Source organism: Ambystoma mexicanum, chromosome 9, assembly GCF_040938575.1.
Source record: "Ambystoma mexicanum isolate Mex_15411 chromosome 9, UKY_AmexF1_1, whole genome shotgun sequence".
Classification (NCBI taxonomy): domain Eukaryota; kingdom Metazoa; phylum Chordata; class Amphibia; order Caudata; family Ambystomatidae; genus Ambystoma; species Ambystoma mexicanum.
Window position 1 is genome coordinate 275,280,991 of NC_090931.1, and position 23,015 is coordinate 275,304,005.

Consider the following 23,015-nt stretch of genomic DNA (forward strand, 5'->3'; position numbering starts at 1 on the left):
TCCACATCGACTTCCCCACCGGACGGCGAGGGAAAGAAATTGGACGCTATGGGACGCAGGGTCATCTCGTCTGCAGCGACGACGATTAAAGCGGCCAACGCCTTGGCTATCGTGGCCCGCTACGACAAGGAGCTATGGTACAAACTGGCTCCCCTGCTGGACTTCCTACCAGACGACAAGAGGGCGGATGCCCTGGAGATCCTACAGGAAGGTGAGGTGGCGTCGGACCACGCCATCACTATTGCGACGGACATCGCCGACACTGGGTTCCGCCAGTTGGGCAACGGCGTGTGCCTTAGGCGGCGTGGATGGCTCAAGGCTACGGACTTCCGTCAAGACGTACAGACCAGAGTCCTGGACATGCCGTTCGATGGGAACAACCTGTTTGGGAAAACAGTGGACGATTCCCTTCAGGCCATTAAAGCGGACACTGAGACGGCCCGGGCCCTTGGGGTTCTGCAGCAACGACGGACGTCCTTTCGGAGCAGCGGAGGCAAGGGCGCCTCCAAAGGTTCCGGTGGCGGTTTCTCCACCTACCGTCAAGCGGCCCGCTCGTCGTCTCAGGAGGCCTACAGAGGACGAGGCAAGTCTGGCGGACCCCGCCGTCGTCGCCAAGGAGGTCAAGGCGGCAAAGCCTCGTCGAAACAGGATTGAACGGGCCGTGGGGTCGGGCCCCCACCAAAGCACCCCGGTGGGAGGCCGGCTGGCGAGCTTCGTCAGCGTGTGGGAGTCCATCTCCACCGACCGTTGGGTGCTGGACGCCTTAGCCCGGGGCCACACGCTCGAGTTTCAAAGAAGGTGCCCGCGCGTCCCCCCCGTGGCCAGGAAAGAGCTTCACGTCCCTCAGCTTCTCCTGGAGGTAAAGGCGATGCTCAGGAAGGGCGCCATCGAACTCGTCCCAAAGAGGCTTCGGGGCTCCGGAGTTTACTCGAGATACTTCCTCGTGAAGAAGAAGACGGGAGGATGGCACCCCATCCTAGACCTGCGACGTCTGAACAAGTTCATCAAGGCACAGAAGTTCCGGATGGTCACCCTCCAGCACGTCCTGGGGCAGCTGGAGGAAGGAGACTTCCTGTCGTCGTTGGATTTGGAGGATGCCTACTTCCATATTCCCATCCTAAAGGGGCACCGAAAATTCCTCAGGTTTGTGGTCCAAGGGCATCACTACCAGTTCAAAGCCCTCCCCTTCGGACTACGGTCGGCACCCAGGGTATTCACCAAGTGCCTTGCACCGGTGGCGGCGCTGCTGCGCCGCGAGGGGATCCACGTCTACCCCTACCTGGACGACTGGCTCATCCGAGCCAAGACGAGGGAGCTCGCCGTGGAGCACACGGCAAGGACCGTCCAACTTCTCACGGACCTGGGATTCTCCGTGAACTACGCCAAGTCCCACCTGGTACCCGCGCAAAACGCACTGTTTCTGGGAGCGAAGCTCGACACAGTGTCCCTTCTGGCCTCCCCGTCGGAGGAAAGGACCAGGTCCATCCTGGGCAAGGTACAGCGGATGTTGGTTTCCGACGCGGCCAAGGTGAGGTCCATCAAGTCCCTCCTCGGAATGATGTCTTCTTGCATCTACCTCATTCCCATGTGCAGGCTCCGGATGCGCCCGTTGCAGGAGTTCCTGGACGCGCGCTGGATCCAAACGACGGGCGGCTTCGAGGAGAGGATCACACTCGACGAGAGTTTCCGCCGAGCGGTCCGGTGGTGGGGCAACCGCGCGCATCTGACGGCGGGCATGGACTTCCAGACCCCAGACCACCAGGAGACAGTGACCACGGATGCCTCCCTGGAAGGGTGGGGAGCGCACACCGAAAACCTGCACGCGAGAGGCCTTTGGCTCCCGACGGAGAAGTCCCTCCATATCAACGTCCTGGAGCTCCGTGCAGTGCTCTGGGCCCTCAGGTCCTTCCTTCCGTCCCTCAGGGGCAAGGTGGTGAGGATCTTCACTGACAACACCACCACCATGTTTTACATCAGGAAACAGGGCGGAACCAGGTCCCCAGCGCTGTCCAAGGAGGCGCAGGACCTGTGGCATTGGGCCGTCGCCCAAAGGATGTTTCTGGTGCCGTTTCATCTGGCAGGGATAAAAAACACCATTGCCGACTCACTCAGCAGGGAGCTGCGCTCGTGCCACGAGTGGGAACTACGGCAGGATCTAGTGGATCGCCTCTTCCGATGGTGGGGCACACCCCAGATCGACCTGTTCGCGACGGCGACGAACTCCAAGTGCCGGAGGTTCGCCAGCAGGTTTCCCCAGGCGAGGAGCATGGGCGATGCTTTCTCGTTCCCCTGGGAGGGCCTGTTCCTCTACGCGTTCCCTCCTTTGCCACTGCTAATCCGGCTCGTCAACCAGCTCAAGAGGTCACGGTGCAGGATGATCCTCGTCGCACCTGCGTGGCCGAGGCAGATATGGTTCCCGGACCTTCTGGACTTGTCAGCGTCCCCGCCAATCAAGCTGCCAGTGGACGCGGATTTACTCTCCAGGGAAGGAGGCGCCATCCTCCACCACGACCCGAAATCGCTGAACTTGCAGGCCTGGCTCCTGCAGCGCTAGAGTTTGGAGGATACGACATACCGGCCGACTGCAGAGAGGTTCTTGCAAAGGCCAGGGCGTCCTCGACTCTTAAATGCTACGGACACAAATGGAAGAGGTTCTCTGTCTGGTGCCACGCACAGAAGGTTAACCCTCTACGGATTATGGCTCCCCAGGTACTGCCGTACCTGCTGACGCTGGCCAAAGCTGGACTGGCACACGCGTCCATCAAGATTCGTCTTGCTGCGATCTCCCGATACACCAGAACCACGGGCCGGACGTCCTTGTGGTCTCATCGTCTGGTGAAAGAGTTCATGAAGGGACTGTTCAGATCGTTCCCGCCGGTGAAGGCTCCGGCCCCGGCGTGGGAGCTCAACGTGGTGCTGACCAAGCTCATGGGACCTCCGTTCGAGCCTCTGCACTCGGCTCCGTTGAAATTTCTGTCGTGGAAAACAGCGTTTCTTGTGGCCATCACCTCCGCACGACGAGTGGGAGAGATCCAGGCCCTTTCCTGCAAGGCCCCGTACTTGACTTTTCACGACACGAGGGTAGTGCTCAGGACGCACCCCTCCTTCATGCCCAAGGTACCGTCGGACTTCCATCTCAACGAACCCTTGGTGTTGCCTGTGTTCTTCCCGTCGCCTTCGTCGCCGGCTGAGAGGACTTTGCACTCGCTGGATGTGGGTAGAGCGCTGAAGTTCTACGTAGACCGCACAAAGTGTTTTCGGAAGACGTCACAACTCTTTGTGAACTTTGGACCTGTCAATCAGGGAAAGGCTCTCTCGAAGGCTTCCATTTCCAGATGGCTCTCCGGCTGTATCATGTACTGTCACCGGTTGGCAAACCGACCGCTTCCTGGCCGTCCGAGAGCCCATTCCACCAGAGCGATCGCAGCTACCACGGCGTTCCTATCTGGTGTGCCCCTGCTGGACATATGCAGGGCTGCTACGTGGAGGCCGACGCACACCTTCACGAAATTCTACTGCGTCGACCGGGATTCCAGGGAGGAGTCCAGTGTCGGCCAAGCAGTGCTGCGCAACCTGTTCGCCTGAGGTGAGCCTGGTGAGGAGGTAAGATGCTTAATGTTGAGTTTGATGTAATGCTTAATGTTGAGCCTTTGCCACCTCCCGTGGTTGTGCATGTGTGTACTGCTATGTATTCTTTATTCATGAGCATGTGAATCCATGCCAGACCCCATGCTGGAGAAGGAACAAGTTACTTACCTGTAACTGTTGTTCTCCAGCATGGGTCTGGCATGGATTCACATGCGAACCCTCCCGCCTACCCCTCTGCGGCTCTTCACTTGGTCATACTGCCACTTCACGTGCTTCCAAATCTGAAGATGGCTGCCAGAGGCGGGGCTTAGGTAGAGGGCAGTCATTGGCTGTGGTCAGTATGACGCAGAGATCAGTGATTGGTTATTACTACGAAAGACAGATCAGAAACGAAACTGATACTGGTTTTTTCTTTACCGAGGATTCCCAGCCTGACGACGGGGAATATTCATGAGCATGTGACCATGCCAGACCCATGCTGGAGAACAACAGTTACAGGTAAGTAACTTGTTCCTTATCCGTTTTAGAAGATTTTGATACATTGTATACATCACCAAAATGTACCAGACCATGCTGTTCTCAATACATCTGCTTAAATCGTGGATTGGCTTCTTCACAAAAATGCAAGAGACATCTCCAAGCAAAACCCTACCAATGGGATTTGACCGAATTAGTTGTGAGCCCTTTTATTCATTTACTTGCATTAGACAATGTTTGTTGCAGGATTGTTGGCTTCTTTGGTATGGAATAAAGAAATGTATGTCGAACTGACTTGAAGGTATTGTTTGCTATAGTCTTTCCCATTCTGGCCCCTCAGTGTAAAGGTGCATTCTCTCTGAATCATGGAAAATAATTACATGTCTTATAAATTCATCTAATTTATCTCTTAACCTGTGTGTTTGCAACACAAACCAAACTTCAACTCTCTCGGTGTGTGCTCAACCCACTTATCTTCCTTACACTGCTGTGTCTAGGATTGTTCATTTATGCTCCATATGTAGCTGGGAGGGGACCAACCAGTTATTATTTACTGCGTTGTGTTCACTGTGTTGCCTGGAATTCGAGCAAACTCTTCAACTCACATCTAGTCTCAGCAAAGCAATCTACAAGTCCTATCTGCATCCAAACTATATCTGTACTTCAGTTTACATTGGAAAAGAATCCCCAAAGTGACGCTTCTGTAAAAATAAGTAGTGTAGAATTTCAAAACAAATTGAATCAAATGGAATTTCAAATCCCATCCATATGGATGATTTGTGTGCAAACATGGAGATTAGCATGTGCATTTCTGGTGATAAGAGAGGCAATTAGGAGACTGGGTGAGTAGGGCAACAGAATAAACAAATCTGCATTTTCATTTTGCAGTCTGCTTGATATTTCTGATTTCTTACACCTCCTAAAAGCACCGTCTGATATTTAAAAAAACATACAATGCCGGTAACCAAATGACAAAATGGGGCTTGAGAAGAAAAAACACTTTAAAGGTCCAGGCTGCTTTTTGCCTTGTGAGGACAAAAACTCAGTTTCTCGGCAAACCCCTTGTTGCTTCCAACAAGAGCTGTTAGCTGCCATTCTTGAAATGGCAGAATCTCTGGAGTAGGAGTTCCCCATGTACATACTCCCAAACATGATTTCCTGAACTTCCAAAGTGGGTCAAGCGACTGAGAAGTCACCCCTCCAAACTCACCACTTAGGCATTTTGCACTACAAAGGCCTGTTTGTCCATGCTTCTTGATATAATCATCTCCAATACCAAGCTAGTTGTTTTACCCCTGCTCTACATTGAGCCCCGCTAGCGCTGTCTAAATAAGGTCGCCCGAGGATGGACAATGGTGAATACCAATAGTTGGGTGTTTAAAACTCGGGGGCAACCCAGACCATGGTCCCTTCCACTGAATGTTCTGATGTGTTCTTGCACTGGTAGTGACAATATAAATAGTTAATTGGATTAAGCAAGTTAGGGGATTCTTCAGTGGTTTACTCTGCACGATTGAGATCCAATCATCCATATGATGTCTTTACAATAGTTTTCTCAGTGTTAGTTAGCAAAACAATTACTGTCGGTAGAATATTGTTAGGGAGAATTCTCATGAATGGCTAATTTCCCATACCTAGTGAGTCCCCCAGCAGCTTTGCTGGACTTCTGGAGTTTATTTCTTTCACTTGGTAAGAGTGTGAGATTTTCCCCCTTCTTACCCATGTTTTGCCATGTGTCTTTGACCTGTTTTATGATTGTGGACTCTGGAGTACACCACTTCAGTAGCCCCCTTCTTTTGTGTGTTACACAGCACCTTCAGTGCAGTGACACAGGGTTGTCCTTTAGTCTTCCCACCGACTTCATTTCTGGGGCTGACTACAGTCCCCCAGAAAAGGGTAAAGTTGCCATTGACTTTACTTAGTCAAATCACCACAGATCTAGTACACCCCATCTTCCATGGAGTGCTGGAAAGGGTTACTTCGTATCCCTTTGTATCAGTACCTCCCAGAGCATTGTTTTGCTCTTTTAACATTTAGACTTGGCTGGTGGCAGTGATATCTACCCTAACATTTCTACCGCAACTACATTAGATAAACGTGGTATTGTTTTAGGCTATTATATTAGCCTCGAACTTAAACCCGCTTGACCAAATACTTTTTCTTTTGGCTCCGGTCGGGTTTATTCGCCATTTCTTTCTGTTAAAGTCCTTCTTGTGTCTGTCTTTGCACGGCAAACCAGGTTTGTCTCCTTTGTTCGCCGTCTTTTGGCGGGCTTCTGCTCAGAAGCCCTGCTCCAGGTGCCTGGGTGTCTAGGTGGGCTGAATGTGAGGGAGGGGTGTAGTCACCCCCTGCGCAGGGTATCCTAGGAAACCCAAGTCGCACTGTGCCATGATTGGCTGAGGTGGTTGTCCGGGCTGGACAACCCCCCCTGCTGCGTGATTGACAGCCAGGCTGTGTGAATGGGGGTTTTTCGCATAAAAGGCAGGTCTCTTGGGCTAGAAGTCAGAGAGTCGCCACTGGAACTACAAGGAACCGAAGAGAAGCGGAGAAGAAGTCGGCTGCTGCAACTACCCCGTCCCGGTGAAGCCCTGCTGCATTCCTGAGCTATCTACCCTTCTACGACCAGAGAAGATCCAGACCGGAGTCGTCTTCCCTTGAGCTTGGTGGGGATAACCAGCTCATGTTCTACAGCCAGAGGATCCTCTCCTTGGTCGAAATTGCTGCACACTGCTCTAGTGGTCCGAATAGCCATCTGAAGAGCCTCTCCTGTTTTTAAGGAGCGCACCTTTTATTCATTGTCGCTGCTGCTGGCTTCATCCCTGTGTGGTGCAGACCCCTTCCGACGTCGTCCTTCACATCGAAGCTCCAGGAACCGTGGGTCTGCGCGACACCAACAGGAACAACTGCCAGGGCACCAGCCTCTCCATTCAATAAGGTAGTGTTCTGCTTGAGGAATTAGGGTGAATCCCTTTTCTTCATCTCCAAGTCTTGCCCTTGTCTTCACTCCTTCTTATAACTTTTGCTTCCGAACATTGACAATATCAAAGTACTCTTGGCTACATTGAATCGTGAACTGTTCGACTGTGGTGATCCTTGACGACAGGCACCCGGTGTGGTGTCACTTGACGCTGGCTCCGGCCCTTTGACTTTTGAACTCCTGTCTGAGTGTTCTTCGATCCTGTTTGCCTAACTATAATATTGCTTATGATTTTTGCCTCCAACTCCCTCTGGGTATCTCAGGTGCTTTGTGTGTTTTTGCCCCGGTAGCATTTCTTGTCACGGATACGCGTTTATTTAGTACACCGAACTGTCAAAAAGTGATTGCAATCGTATTCACGGTAACGTGTCTTGTTTTATAACACCGGTCCATTCAAACACAGGGTACTTACCTTGAGTCATACCATACAAAGTGAATTGGTTAGTCGTAATATATTTTACGTGTGGTTTTGAATTTAATAGAAGTGGTGTGTTTATAACAAATGGTTTAAAAATAAATGTACTTATATTTTTCTACCTGAAACCTTGAGTCAGTGTTTGCTTGAGTCTCAGTAATTGTGGTCCCTTTGTGTAATCTCTGCTACTGCTCATATACTCTTGAGATAAGCCTGGCTGCTCCGCTACTGCTACCACTTTAATATAGTATTACAGGCTTGTACCAAAGGTAAAACTTGTATTGCCACCTGTAGTCTTAATTGTGTGTAGTGGTCCCTAAGGGCACTGCACAGGATTCTGCCTAACAAATATTGATTCCCTTCCCCCACATGGGAGGGAAGGGTGTCCAGTTTGGGGGTGGGGGCTGAAATATTGGAGTGGTGGTTGTGTTAGGGACCCATTGGGTGCTGCAGCCTATGGTTACCACAAAGGATTAAAGGCTACAGATCCATTGTTCTGGTCAATGTTCAGCTTATCTTTCTATTGCTTTTCTCCATGAAATTGCTAGAGTCCTTAATTTCTCGCCGTCTCGGTCTTTCTTGAATCTTCTTTTCATTGACGCCTTTCGATCTGGCTTTCACCCCTGCCTTGGCACAGAGAGCGTGTTGGTATCTGCTGTAGATGACCCAACACGCCTCGCTGTACAAGGTGGAGTGGGGGCGCTAATATTATTAGACTGCCTTTGACCTCATTGACCACTCCATCTTGCTTGATCTCCTGGCCGGGGCTGGAATTGCTTGGCAGGTGCTGCTATGGTTTAAAACTTTTCTGTTGGTTTGCATTCAATTAGTTTCACTCCCCTCCTCCCCCCTTTTCGTTCCTCTTCTCTCCCTTTGTCTTGTGGGGTTCCTCAGGGGTCCACCTTGTCCCCCAAATTATTCAACCTATACATTCAACTGCTGGTTGCGCTCATCCACTCGCATGGCCTCCAGTGTTGCTCTTGTGCTGATGACACTCAATCTTTCAGCTGGACCTGTCTCATCCCGGTCCAGCATCTCAGCTGCGAGGGTGCCTTGAGGCCATGGGTTGTTAGATGAGCGACAGCTGGTTAAAGTTGAATGGGAACAAGACTGAGGACCTGGTGGTGGGCCCTCCTTCTGATTTTTCCCCTGTGGACTCTTTCTGGTGCCCCTCTCAGGGTTCCTTTCCGGCACCTGTGTCGTCAGTGAGGGATTTAGGTGTCCGGCTTTCATCCTCCCTCTCCTTCAAGGCACAAGTAGCGTTGGTGTGCCAAACTGGGCACTACAAACTCAGGGTCTTGCGCAAGGTTCTTCCCTTTATTCCATTGTGTCTGCATGCTCCTGCAGCAGCCTCTTTAGTGCTTAGCAATATCGACTATTGCAATCCCCTCTACTTGGCCCAGCCTCTTTATCTGGTACGCTGCCTTCAGCTCCTGCAAAATGCAGCAGCCAGATTGGTAACTCTGACCTCTTTCTGTATGCACATTTCCCCTGTTTTGGGACAATTGCACTGGCTCCCTGTCATCCAAAGAATCCAATTTAAATCTGTGCATAGTGCATCAGGCCTTTTATGGCACTGGAGCAGAATATCTAAAGCCTAAATTCTGTCCCTATGTGCCTCATCACCCCTTGCGATCTCAGGAATCTCTTACAAGTGCCTCGGGTGCGGCTTACCCAGGTAGACCGCTGTGCCTTTTCTGTGGCCGCAGCTAAGCCGTGGAACTCGCTTCCACAGCTGCTACGTGCTACTAAGGATAATTTTTTTTCCTGCGTCTTCTGAAGACTTTTCTGTTCAAATAATTCCCCCACTACTTGACTACTTTGCATGTTGCTCTTGTTCCAAGATGCCTCTGGACATACGCTCTGCTATACAAATGCCAATAAGAGGAGATCAACTGTTGCAAGTTGCAGAAGAGGACCCAACTCTTTGTTTGACATCTCCAGCCCCACTTCCGGATTACTGCTTACCCCCAGTGAGATTGAGAGGCCCCTGTCATTCTGACAAGCGCGTCAGCGCATCTGGGAGGTGCCAGTCTGCATTACGAAAGCAGCAGGCTTCCTGATTTTTCGCACCAAATTGCATCTTTAGCCCTCTTAAATAGCACGCTGCATTTTAACAGTCTTTAAAGCTTGACATTGTTATAGTATTGTTGAGTTTTATTGTGCTCATAATAAGACAAACTTAAAAAAAACTGTTATTAGCTTTAGTGATTGTAGCTATTTGTTAGGCTGGACGGTGGGCCAAGTATTGACTTTATTTTTATCTGAGCCGTCGAATTAACTGCCTAAACTACATTTGTCCACATTGTATCACGTTAAAGAACTACAACCCCCTTTGGTTTTGTAGTCCTCGGGCCCCCTTAAATCATCCTGACAGGCGTGTCTGGGAGGTGCCAGTCTGCGCGAGACACGCCGGTACAGACCCCTGTTGACTGCTACTCAGGATGGAGCAAGAGGCTGTTCTATGGAATCAGTAAGAGAGAGTGATGTGGAATATTGTAACTCGCACAAGCTTCACATAAAGGCTTTTAGCGAAGCATGGCTTAGTAGAAAAGCAATCTCCCCCTCTGGAAATAATGTCCCAACTATTAAAATGGTGCTACTGAATATGAGATCTCTGGATAAACACGCACTTGAAGTGTGCAATTACATTTTATATCAGGAGATTGACATTATTGCAATCATGGCGACTTTGTTACAAGACTCTAGTGATCCTAATATTGACGTACCCACCCCACCGCTTACTCATTTTTTTGCCAAAATAGGGAAGATAACAGATGGGGTGGAGTAGCAATTATAGTCCGACTCCCATCTGAACTTTTTTCAAACATCAGTTTTATGTCAGGGCGCTGAAATTCTGCTTCTTAAAGCACTCTCGCGCTGAATAATTGTTGGTTGTAGGTCATCTGGTCGAAAACAAAAGGATCGAATGCCTTTTGATCGACAGTCAAATGGTGGAAAAAAAGGGTCGTTTTTTTTTTATTTTTTATTTTTATGGGGGGTTCTCCCCAAGCCCCCGTTTTCTTTATTAAAAACATTTTTTTAGCAACCCAAACAAAAAAATGTATATAAATAAAAAAATTCGACCTTTTTTTTCCGACCATTTGACTGTCGATCAAATGGTCATTCGATCAAATGTTTTCGACCATTCGACTGGACAGCATAATTATTTAAACATAGTAATTTTATATCGCCCTCCTCATGAAACCGTACACTTTCAGGACGATCTTGCTGAGCCTTTGTCATTGCTTCATAAACTCAACACTGCCTCTATTGTGCTTTGTGATTTCAACAATTGGCTGTTTAACCCACTCGACCCACAAGCTTCTCAGCTTGAGCAGTTACTGGCCAGAAATAAATGTATCATTGCAAACCGGAAAGAACCCACGCATAGCCTGGGCAATACACTGTACTGGGTGTATAGTAGAAACCTATCCCTAAGTCTGGCAGTAGTTGAACCCTGTATATGGTCCGATCATTTTTTTTGTCTCCTTTGAGCTTGCTCTGCCCTGTATCCATCAACAGAAAAGTAATCCTACTTGTAAAGTTTCCAGCCGTAATTTTAACAAAATTAGTCAGGAAGATTTGGAATCTTGCTTATCCTCATTGATGTTATATACATCTATCTCGGACTCCCCCAGTTCTTTGGTGGCGGAGTTTGATAGATGTTTTCTGGACATACTGGATCGTGTTACCCCAATCACTAGTAAAAGTGTAAGAGAGAAGGGAAAAACCAGCAATGGTATGGTGAGGCGTTACATGTCTTAAAGAAGAAAAAGAGGAAAGCAGAAAGTGTTTGGCTAAAGGACCAATCACCAGCTAATAGAGAGGAGTTGAAGATTTTTGAGAGAAAGTATCGATCTGAGGTCCTTCTTGCTAAAAAAAAATCTTTCTTGGACAATAAAATTGTCCAAGCTGAGAATAATTCCAAGAAATTATTTAATATTCTGAGGGATCTTGAGAAGCCTCCAGCTATGTCACAGAAATCTACACCCACTAATATTGATTGTGAAAACATTCAAGCTGCCTTTGCAGCCAAAATACAGACAGCTCAATCTAAGATCCAGATTAATTTGGCTGGGATGGAGTGCGCAAACTCCACTACATCTGTTGACACTCCTGATCAACCCTCCCCTGAAGGGCCTGTATTTGGGAATGCAACTGAGGACTGTTTGTCTACTATTCTAACCAATATGAGGCCTACCACCTGCTCAGGAGAGCTGCTGCCGTCCAGAATTATCTTGAATAATCTTTGTTTCTCTCCTTTCTTATTCGGCTTATTGATGCCAGCTTTGGAGACAGTTGTGTCCCTGAGGCACTGAAGGTCGTCTTGGTTACTCCCTTGTTGAAGAAATCGGGCCTTGACCCCACAAATTATTTGAACTTCAGGCCTATTACTAATGCTCTGTATTTTTTAAGGATTCTGTGGCTACATTGCAATTCCAGGAGTTCTTGGAAGGATCTGGAGCTTTTAATTTTAGACAGTCAGGCTTTTGTGCCAGCTTTCGCACAGAGACTGCCCTGCTGGATATGAAGTCTGAGATGATTCAGGTCATGGATCAAGGCAAGGCGGGGCTGCTGATGTTGTTGGACTCATTATCAGTCTTCGACCTTGTTGACCATGACAAGCTGTTGGACGGGTTGAGGGCTTTGTGTAGTATATCGGGTAATGCCTTGGCATGGATCAATACTTTCCTGACAGGCCGCCAATCTTGGATTGTCTGGGCTAAGGCTCATTCCCAGGAGGAACTCCTGAAATGTGGCGTCCCTCAGGGCACGTGTATGTCTCTGCGTCTCTTTAATATTTACTGCTGCTCACTGTGTGATCTGTTGGCCAGGCTGGGTGTCCATTTTACCAACTATGCAGATGACACCCAGCTCGTGTTTGAACTGAGCGGCAAGTATACAGAAGACTCTGAGACTATAAATTAAAGTTTATACTGCCATTCAACAATGGATGACTTTATATGGCATGTGCCTAAACGCTAAAAAAACGGAAATTGTTTTCGGTTCACTCCAGGCAAGAACCAAATTGGACTCGCAATACTCAGCTTATTGTGTCAAAGGCCACGCTATACCTACTGGGGACAGAGTCAAGACACTGGGATTTGTTTTTGAGTCTTCTTTGAACATTACCACCAACACAGAGTGTTGTGAACAAGGCACAGTATATACTGCTCCTTCTTAGGCTAGCCAAGCCCTATGTTTGTGAGCTTAACTCTGCCACTTTGGTACGTGCTCTTGTGATGCCTCGGTTAGACTACTGTAATGTCTTGATGTCGGGGTCTAGTAAAAACAGTCTTGGATGACTCCAAGTTCTTCAAAATGACGTGGTCCGCATTGTTAAGAATATACCAAGACATGAGCCCATCTCCGAACATAGGAGAACTCTTCACTGGCTCCATGTGGAGGCTTGCATACAGTTTTAGGCATTTACATTGGTGCACAAATTTATAAACGGGCAAGCCCCTAGCTACCTTAAAGAAACTGTTAACATCTGTACTCCTACTAGGTTCACAAGATCCAGTGATGTAATTTGCATGTCAGTTCCACAGAGTAAGAGGGTTAGAGGACTACGTAGGTCCTTCATTGCCCAGGTTGCCCCCTTATGGAATAAGCTTCCGCTGTGTCTCTGTGCCGAAACGAACATTATAAAATTCCGAAAGGGAGTTAAAACCATGGTTTTTGGTTGATTCCTCTTTGGGTGCTTTGACAGTCTGGTGTTTACCCTTGCTCTTCCCTTTGCTTCTTGCGCCTTGATGCCTGTGGGCTTTCAGGGCACTATAACTGCAAAAAATAATAATAATAAACATGAGGCTTTTCAGGAACATAGCTGGTCTTCAAAGTAAAATACTGACTGAGATTGGATCAATTCATGTAGGATGTCCATATTTTCTTTTAGGAGAACTAGTCTCTGAATCCAATTCAGAAATGGTTATGTCACATTTATTTGTTCCTGCTGCAAGGATAGGTTTGTGTAGGGTTAATGATATGTATTGCAACCTACCTGAAAGACAAAAGAAGGAATGGAAACTAGTCCTCTGTATATTACAGTTCTGAAGACTATATTATAAAATATCCTTACAGTATTAATCATAAATGTTTACCCTAAGACAGATTAAGTACCTTGTCCACTCTTGCACGACAACTAATGGTTTGTGACAAGGATACTGATATGGGAAGGTTATTACTTGTTGATTTTAATACCAAATACGAACCTGATCCCACCTTGAGTGGAGTATGGACTGAAGATAATTCCACTTCCAATGTGTCTGAAGTACATTACAAGCCCATAAACATCAATATTGTGGTGAGTTGGTGAACAACCCATCCTTTTGGTGAACACCCCATCCTCTATTGTGAGTAGGCGAGCCACAGTTTTCCTCTTAGAGGGTGGGTGGAGAGGGATGCTTTAGGCTGGTCCTTACCTCGAGGAACGCAGTACTCTGATATTCCCTCTGAGGGTACCATTACCCCAAATGATGGAAGTGGACTAAAATGCCCAGCAGATCCTGAGTTACTAGAGTCAACCCTCTAAGAATAATTCTACAACTACTCAGTAAAATCAAACCAGGGAGAACAATTACATCACAAGGGTTCACTAAATTCAAACACAGATTTGAATTAAACCACAAGCATTAAGGAAACAGTAGCTGCGGAGAAGCACCAAACCATGAGCACTCAATGGAAAGGAATTAACCCACAAATATACTGGAAGTGTTGCTTACCATCATTTCCCCAAGTATAAACCCTGTTTCGACCACTCTCGAACTTGGCATTCCCATGTGAACACTTACCTTGCTCACTGGGTAGATGCTGACCGGCGCTAAATACTGCAATGCCACAACCATGCAGACAGCTTGCCACATACATAAAACTGTGGAGCAGCCATTAAACATTTTGCAGACAAATTCAATCTTGCCCAGTATCAGAAGGGTAACAATAAATAGGTTATCCTTCAAACCACATGGGGGACCAAGCGGATCAAAAGACCCGAAACAGGCAGTTCAGGGGATAGCCCAATCCTGGGCTATCATACTGAGTGACACACTGGCCCAGATGTATAAAAGTGGCTAGGGAAAGCCAAGGAGGGACAAAAGCTGGATAGCAGCAGACCTGCTACTCTCTGCTCCCTGGGTACATAAGCAGACTACTACCTGAAATGATCTAGTTTACCTGCTGTCTGCTGTGCAGGAGATTCTCTGGCAGATGTGCCCAATAACTATAAGGATTATTTGCAGATTATCTCAAAGGGTGTGCACCAGCTCCCCTCTACTATAGATGGCATTTTCAAATGTTTGTGGTGCTCCCACTTCAAAAGACTGTACCAAGATAATGGGCTCCACTCTTACTATAAAAACAGACTGCCGATAGGTAGATACGTAGCACCCAGGGCTGAAGTCGAGGGTACACGTGGGTGGACAGAGTCCCCCCACTTTTTTCAGAGGGCACCATTATATTCTAATTTCTGGTGATGCCACATTCAATTGGTATGTTAATGAGTCCCCCCACTTTTTTTTAGGATTTGACCCCTGGTAGCACCTGGTACTTATTGCAAAGGATTTGTGTGATGCTCAATTTGCAGTAGGTAGCAAAGGCACCTGTATTAGATACACTGCCAATAGTCGTAACCATTGATGTGTGGTCCCATTTTTTTCCATTTTTTTAATGCAATAAATGCTCAAAGGAGAGGGCCGAAATTGTTCTGATCCGTAAGAAAGGGGATTGCTGAGACCTGGTCAACAACCAGCCTATACCTTTTAATAGATTGTTTAGGCAAGATATTTGGGAATGATCAACTGGACATCTGGTTAACTAAGCAGGCGATCGTATCTCACTTGTAGGCAGAATTCATACATGATATCTGCATGATAGACCTGGTGTTAAGGCACACCCCACAGTACTAAAACAAGTGACATTGTTGAAGGAGATGACATACCTACTCTTCATTGTACTGAAAATAGCATTAGACTGTATGCATAGATGCCAAATGTTGAGTTTAGTCACTGCACGTTCCACTATTAATTTTTTACCTTTAAGAATTCTAAAGCAACAACTTTGCACCAGTCAGATGGGGGATGAGTGGATGAAAAGACCACTGAAGCCTTCCTGTTGTGAGAGGCCAATACCAGGCGGTGTGCTGCAGCCATCCCAGTTTTGTCTTTTAATTCATGAGCTTGCCAACAAAATAAATGTTTTAAATGCTGATGGCCTGAAATTTGCATGTGAAGTTTTTGGTATGTTATTGTTCAGACGTTGCGGTTTTAGTTGCTAATCGTTTACTGCCTCCCTTCATCTTAGATATTTAGTCGGCAGTGGAAACTGGCACCAGAAAGATTCCCAGCTGGGGTAGGGGGCATAGTGTACTTCAGCGCCCACTCCCTCTGACTCCACCCTGGCTCCAGAAATGACGCTGTCATTGCATATATAGAGCACCACGCCTCATGACCTCAGTTTTTTTTTTTTCATGTGCTCAGCATGCTGCATTGGAACAACTTATTTTTTCTTGCGCGAGATTTTCTTAAGCATGTCAACATGCCCAGTACCGCAAAGCCCTCTGGTCTTGTAACCTGCAGGGACTGCACACCCAGAATGTCTATCACTGAACTCCATAGCGTCTAGTTTTTGTGTTTCAGGGTTGATCATAATATGGCAGACAATGCCAGCTTTGCCAAGCGCTGAACTCAAAAGCCCCGAGTGAATGTGCAGCGAAGTTGGATCTTGGCTGGCCCCTGTTAAAATTGCTGAACACCCCCTCAAAGAGGCTACCTTCTGGGGAGGAGTGTGCCACCAATCAGCCTATGCCTGAGATTGAACCTCATCAGGCATAGATCACAGAAAGAAGCACAAAAATCCCATCTTCCTCTTCCCACAAGAATCATCACTGTTTTTGAATAAATGAGTGAGTACTTCTTTGATGCATCAGGTAGCCAAGGGATATATCCAACAGCTTCATCTTTGGCAGAGCAATGGGAATCCTTCAGTCAAATTATTATTTTTCTGTCGAAGGCTCTCAAGGCTACTTCTTGAATCTAGAGCAAGGACCCTCAACACCTAAATTTGGCAGAGGTTACCGAAAGGATGGTAGCCACATGCCTAGCCCCCATCGCAAAATCCAAGATTCTTCTGAGCCTCTGGTTGCTCAACAGGGGTGCAGCCTATCTGCTTCGACCATGAGCATCTTTCTACTGGTGGCTCCAGTGCAGGGGAGAGGATGGACGCAGAGTATTATTTTCCCCTGCTTTGAGAAAGCAGTACTTCAAAGCCATGAATGAGAATTACAATGAAGGAATGCAATACCTTTTGTTCTAGAACCCATGTAAGCACCCTAGGGCTCGCATCCGAAGGAGTTCATTTTCAACGGCATTGGGTTGATTGAGTTGGCAACTCGTCTCTGAAGGGTGCAAGTGGCCTGGGTACTTTTCAAGACCTGGAAAATCTGCAGTCCTAACCTACAGTAACCCCAACTGCAGCTTACGCAAGACCATGGAGAAAGTGCTGGAGGGCACTAGGTCTAGGTATCACTTAGAGAACAGTGTTACAAAATGAGAGATAAACCAGACAAGGGATCATTGAGGGATACATTTCTCCCTTTTAATACCACAATTGGAGACCCACTGCTCAGAATGTGGCAATACCCTTGCCTAGTGGTGACCGGAGGTAAGGATTTAGCAAAATATGCGGCTCTCCCAACCCAGAGATCCTCCTAGTCCAAGCTTACACTGCCAATGTGAAGCCCTCTATCTCTCTAACACTCCCTCAAATAGGGAGTGCAAGAAATTTGATACCATAGGAAAGAACATCTTTGGGACTGGGAGCTTAGCCCTTAATGCCATAAATACCTCATGTGCCCTGGCCAAATCTACACACATCTAATGTAATGTAATCTCAGAAGCTGCGGCACACCTGCCTGAAGGAGCAACTCATGATGCCTTTACTGGCTTGGTGGCCGATGGAAAGGAGGCCGCTTGTGAAACCCATTAGTGGAGCCTAGACACAGCCCATTCTGTGGCCCTGTGTTGGAATGACCACTGCACTGCAGGAGTAAAGGGATGAGAAGTTGCTAAACCAGCTGCTCAGAACCACAATTCTAAAGCAGTAGGGATCCCAATCGTAAAGGTAAAACCTACACAGCCCAACGGGTGTACCTCCTTCGCCTTTTTTGGTGACATGGGCCGAGGGCAGGGTATACTCTCAAAAGGAGTGCAAGGTGTGAACGCTAGCAATCCACACAGCAATAGTGCAAAGATTCCAAAATGAATGAATGGCCACTCAAAGTTCTTAAGAAAATATATACTTTAAACAATGAAAAAAGCAAAGAACTAACTGTCTATGATGTCTCTATGGGAGTGTGGAATTAAGCTCGGAGACAGGTGGATGCTGAAACAATATTTTTAATCACTGGTTGAAGGATAGCGTTATGTTTAGGGAATTATTCTCAAGTCCTCCCGGTTAACTTCACCGGTGTCTTGGCCTTCCAAAATATAACAACGTTAGTCCTGGTCTGGTCTTATCTTGAGGTGTCCGGATAGGCCCACCACTCTGGTGGTCCCCTCTCTCCTTTCTCCGTGTCCTGTGGAATGAGAGCAACCCATTAGTTTGGTTTGGCGCCCTTTTATCATAACAGGAGGTTTCAAACCCCCTCCAATCACTGGGAGCCTGGGCTAACCCCCTTCTCATTGGTTCCTGGGACGTTGTCCCATCTCCCTTAAAGGTTGCCGCCCTGGGCTGTCGCCCTTCCCGTTTCCCTTGAGGTGGTGAGGGTTCACGTTGGCCATGCAGCCGTGGCCGCGTGGTGTAAGGACGCATCCGGACGATGGGCGTCCTTCTCCAGCCACATGAAGTCCTGGCTCCATCAGAAGGAGCACAGAGGCGGCGATCCGGTCGCTGCTCTCCTGCGTCCCGGCACCACCGCGAGCACGGCTCCCCGTTCCCCGGACCGGAGTGGAACCCAGGTGAGTGTTCTGCGGGCCCGCCGCGGCTGTCCGCAGAGGCTTCTCTCACGGCTTCGCCGCGGCTGTCTATAGCGGCTCTTTCCGCAGCGTCGCCGCGGCCGCCAGCAACGCGGCTGTCCGCGGCGGCTTCCCCCTTCCTTGATGCACCGGGAAGGGCGGGCATGCCGCCAGGGTGTCCAGCGTCTCCGAGCTCGTGCGGGTTGAGTGCACGCCGCGGCACCACCCGAGGCATGACTCCACAGGGAGACATCATAGAAAATGCTGAACTGGTATTGAATACCACTTGCTTCTTGAGCATGGGTGATAAGGTAGGCAATTGCAGAAATGTCAGTATTCAAGAAAATTTCCTGTGAGAAAAAGGCTGAGATGGTGGGCTACTATGGTCTGTGACAAATTGAGAGAGCTTGTCGCTTCTCTCCAGAGGGAGAGACCCTCACCCCCTCCTGTGAGGATAAGGAGGTGAATCCGCTCTGCTATACCCTCCATATTGGTAGAGGTAAGTGGGACCTCACTGGGGAGAGACACCCTCTTAGGGGACAATGACTCCTGTTCCCATGAGGAACTCCCTAAAGTTGGACATACTATGGCATACATGGGATTTTTTTAAATACAAGAAACTATGAAGTACTGACACTGGGTAGAAGAAACTCCTAATATATGCCATTATCCTATGGAAAATGAACATGTCCCTTTTTAAATCAGAATTTCCCATCCACTGGGACTAGTATGTTAAAGTGCTTGTATTTGGAGCGAGAGGGATGCATACCTGAACCTGGGAAGGCCCCAGAAAGTGTAACGCCTGGAGAAACAGAACCCAGGACGCCTGCAAGTATCAAACACACTTGATGTTGCAGAGCGGAACGCCATAGCTACGGCACACCAGGAAGGGAAGGGAGCAAGAGGATCAAACAATCAATACATTAGACAGTAATAAACATAGAACGACAAAAACGGTCCTACTAGGCCTTGCGACACTCAGAACATACAAGTGCAGAGGAAGAAGGGGAGAGGGGTATGTGCACAGGGTCCCCTCGGAGGAGGGGAAATGTGCCATGAACCTGTCGCAGAGGTAGCAGGTAAGTGCAAGGGCGGTGACCGCTCAGGGAAGAGAGAAGTCAACTGCCCCATCCGATAAGTTCATTCCTGATATAATAATCATCAGGCAAGGGTGGGCCCAAGGCCAGTGTAGGGGTGGGATGCTGGGGCAATTGGACGGATGACCTGGACCCCGGTAAACACTTGAGGGTCCCAGTCACCAATCAGCGACTGAGGGGGTAGTTAGCACGGGAGGGGGAGGAAAAAGTAGTGGAGAAGAGAAGGGTCTCGAGTAGTTTACAGAACTTTAAGAGATCCGGCTCAAGACAGGGAGGGAGGGGAAGACTTCCAGAGAAGGGAGCCAGCCGAGGAAAGAGAGCTGCGCCTGGCTTTCTGCTCGGAGAAGCATTTCACCAGCATGGAGTTGGAGTAAGAGGATCGAAGGGATTTTGAGGCTGAGTATTTAGTAAGGCAGAGTTGCAGGTAGCGCGGTCCCAGGCCCCAGACAGCCTTGTGGATGATGCAGAGGGTCTTATATTTGATCCTTGCAGCAACCGGGAGCCAGTGGAGAGATTGGAGGGCTAGCGAGATGCGGTCCCCGGGCTTGAGGCCAAGGATAAGTCTTGCAGCCCTATTCTGGATACGCTGAAGAGGGCGCACGGAAGATGGCGGCAGGTTAAGAAAGAGACTGTTGCAGTAGTCCAGCCTTGAGAGGATCAGAGATCTTGAGACATTGAGCTTATGGGGAAAGGTGAGGAGAGGGAGAATGCCTCCGAGGAGGTAAGTGGAAAGTGGGCCGCCTTGGCAAGGTCCAGGATGTGAGGAGTGAAAGAGCGAGAAGAGTGGAAGATGACCCCAAGGTTTCTGGCTTCAGTGGAGGGAGGAGAGCAGCCCAAAGAGGGTGGCCAGAGTGAGGGGAGGAAACTGGGAACAGGCATTCCGTTGGGAAGAATCTCAGTCTTACTGGCATTAAGACAAAGATTGTTGGAGGCGCACCACGACTGGATAGCTGGCAGTCAGGGATGAAAGAGGAGGCAGAGGAGGGGGGGTGGAGCTTGAAGAAGAGTCGAGTGTCATCAGCGCAACACTAGAAGCGAGGAGAGAAATGGATTTCAGGTGAGCAAGAGGGGCAAGGTAAATGTTGAAGAGCCAAGGCGAGAGTATAGAGCCCTGGGGAACACCACACGTTGAGATGGCAGTGGGAGAGGAGATGGGGCCCAGGACCACATGGGAGAGGTGGTCAGTGAGGAAGCAGTTCAACCAATCCAGTTCCCGGTCAGAGATACCGAGGGTATCTTTGAGCCTCTTTATGAGGATGGAGTGGTTGACTGTGTCAAAGGCGGAAGAAAGGTCAAGGAGGAATAGAACAGCAGGGGAGTTAGTCAAGAGATGCAAGCAATTCTTCATGGGTGTTCAGGAGAACAGTTTCTGTGCCTCTGGATGCTCGAAAACCAGATTGATGGTCGTGTAGGCAACCAGTGAGCTCATTGTGTTGGGTTAGTTGTGGGAATACCAACTTCTCTAGATGTTTCCCCATTGAAGGGAGTGATAGAGATAGGACGGTAGTTAGCCGGACTCAGGGTTTTTTGATAAGGGGCACACCAGAAGAGAGTGCTTGAGGGAGGAAGGGAAAGAGCCAGTGGCTAGAGAGTGATTGCAGAAGTCAGCAAGGGCCGGAGCAAGGGATAAGATATTGTCCTTGATGGTGCAGGAAGAGCAGGGAGACACCAGTTTGGATTAGACAGTCATAGAAAGGAGTACTCTAGAGACCTCATCCGTAGTGATAGGAGAGGAGGAGGAAATAGTGGGTGTGGGCGGGGGTGTGGAGTCCAAGGGAAGCTGGAGGACAAGGAGAATGAGGGGAGAGCGGGAGGACACGATGTTCTGAGTTTTAGTGGAGAAGTGGGTGGCCAGTGCAGTACAGAGGGCATGATAGGGGAGCTAGAAGGTAAATACTGCAGATGGATTGGCTTGTTCCTTGCAGTTTTGAAGAGTTCAGCTGAGTTGTTAGAGGCTCCAGAGATGCGTGCCTGGATGTGGATCGGCTTCTTGGAGCGGATAGAAAGACTGTTTTGCCTTTGGAGCAGACAAAAGGTCTGTAGGCGGATGAACCAGAGGTCTTCTACTTCCATTCAGCAGTTCTGCACTTGCATTTCAGAGTGGCTAGTTCATAGTCATACCAACTGTCACGCTTAGAGGCGGGTTTCAGGCGGATCCTCATGACAGGAGCAAGTATCTCAAGAGTGTTGGTGATAGCAGGATGGAGGTTGACCAGGACAGTCAGTTGGAGAGTCAATAAGGGGGGGGAAGAGGAGTGGATGATGGTAGAGGCAAACGCAGCAGCTGACACCTGCTTCATCGTATGGATGAGAGCGAAGGAAGTTGGCAGTGCTGGGGCTGGCTCGGCCAAGTGGACCCAGGCAGGATGAGAGGAGGGAGTGGTCAGACCTAGAGAGAGGGTTGGAGAAGGCAGATCAGTGTGAATGAAAGCATCAACTGTGTGGCCGGACGGAGAATAGTGAAGGGGAGAGAGGCGTTGAGGTCACGGAAGAGCATGGAGGCACAGTGGAGTCGAGGTGAATGTTTAAGTTTCCAAGGAGGAGGAGTTTAGAGGTGGAAGTCAGGAGAGAGGAAGAGAAGTTCTGATAGGAAGAGAGTGGCAGGGGCAGTTGGCCTGTAGGTAGTGGCAAGGGTGAGAGAGGGAGAGATGCTAAGCTTGCAGACAAGGCTTTCAAAGGAGGAGTAAGACTGAGTGGGTATGAGAGAGGTGGGAACCCACTCAAAGATCAGGGCCACTCCAACACATTACCGATTTGGACGAGGCTTGGAGATGATCTTGTAGCCATCAGGGAGGAGGGAGTCAAAAGCAGTGACTGAGCTGGCTCTGAACCACGTCTCAGTGAGAGCGAGGACTTTGAGATCAAAGTCTTCAAGAAGGAGGCAGATGTCCAATGATTGTTTGATAGCACAGCGAGTGTTCAGGGTGGCTAAGTGAAGCTGTTCACCTCCTTTGAAGATTTTCCGAGGCAGCATACCATGGGGGGGTACATCTACCAGAGGAGAAGTAGGTGCAGAGAGAGGAGGGAGGGGTAGCAGGAGAAAGAAGGAAGTTGATAAGTCAGCAGGCACTGGTCAAAGAGCAGGAGATTGAATTGAGGACCCTGAGCCATGACCGTGCCAGTATGGTAAAGATTTATGATGCACCTATAGGATGAGAAATGAGCCAAGAGTACTTACCATCTAGTGCCACCATTAATGGGTGAAGAAGAAAAAGGGAAGAGTAGAGATCAGGTGAGGAGTCCAAAGGTCTGTAGAGGGGACAGAAAAGATATCATCAGTGGCAGTCAGAAATTGATGCTGACACAGATATCAGCGATAGGAAGAATTGAACAATAAGAGGCTGCCCGGGAGCGGGGAGGACTGGAGGGCCTGAAAATCTATAACTGGGGGGGTTGTCCTACCTCTAAAATTCAAAAATATGCAATATATTTTAAATGAATAGTGATTTGAACCCTTGTGAAAGCCCAATTAAATGGGGCATTCATCATTTGAGACAAAAGCACACTGC

General features: G+C 48.6%; 2 protein-coding genes across 12 annotated transcripts in view; one reads left to right on the forward strand and one right to left on the reverse strand.

The window, feature by feature from the left end:
* NF1 (neurofibromin 1) overlaps positions 1–23,015 on the forward strand; it is a 3,279,657-nt gene that overhangs the window by 2,043,874 nt on the left and 1,212,768 nt on the right. The gene's annotated exons all lie outside the window — the stretch shown is intronic.
* Positions 1–23,015, reverse strand: part of EVI2B (ecotropic viral integration site 2B) — a 48,220-nt gene that overhangs the window by 10,115 nt on the left and 15,090 nt on the right. For 2 of the 5 annotated variants that reach the window (XM_069614613.1, XM_069614616.1), the window contains one exon: positions 22,685–22,755. The exons of 2 other annotated variants lie outside the window; for them this stretch is intronic. The gene's annotated coding sequence lies outside the window, so the exon portion shown is untranslated. Of the gene's footprint in view, positions 1–17,833; positions 18,031–22,684; positions 22,756–23,015 lie in introns of those variants that run through there. One more of the 5 variants, XR_011274558.1, reaches the window with a different exon arrangement.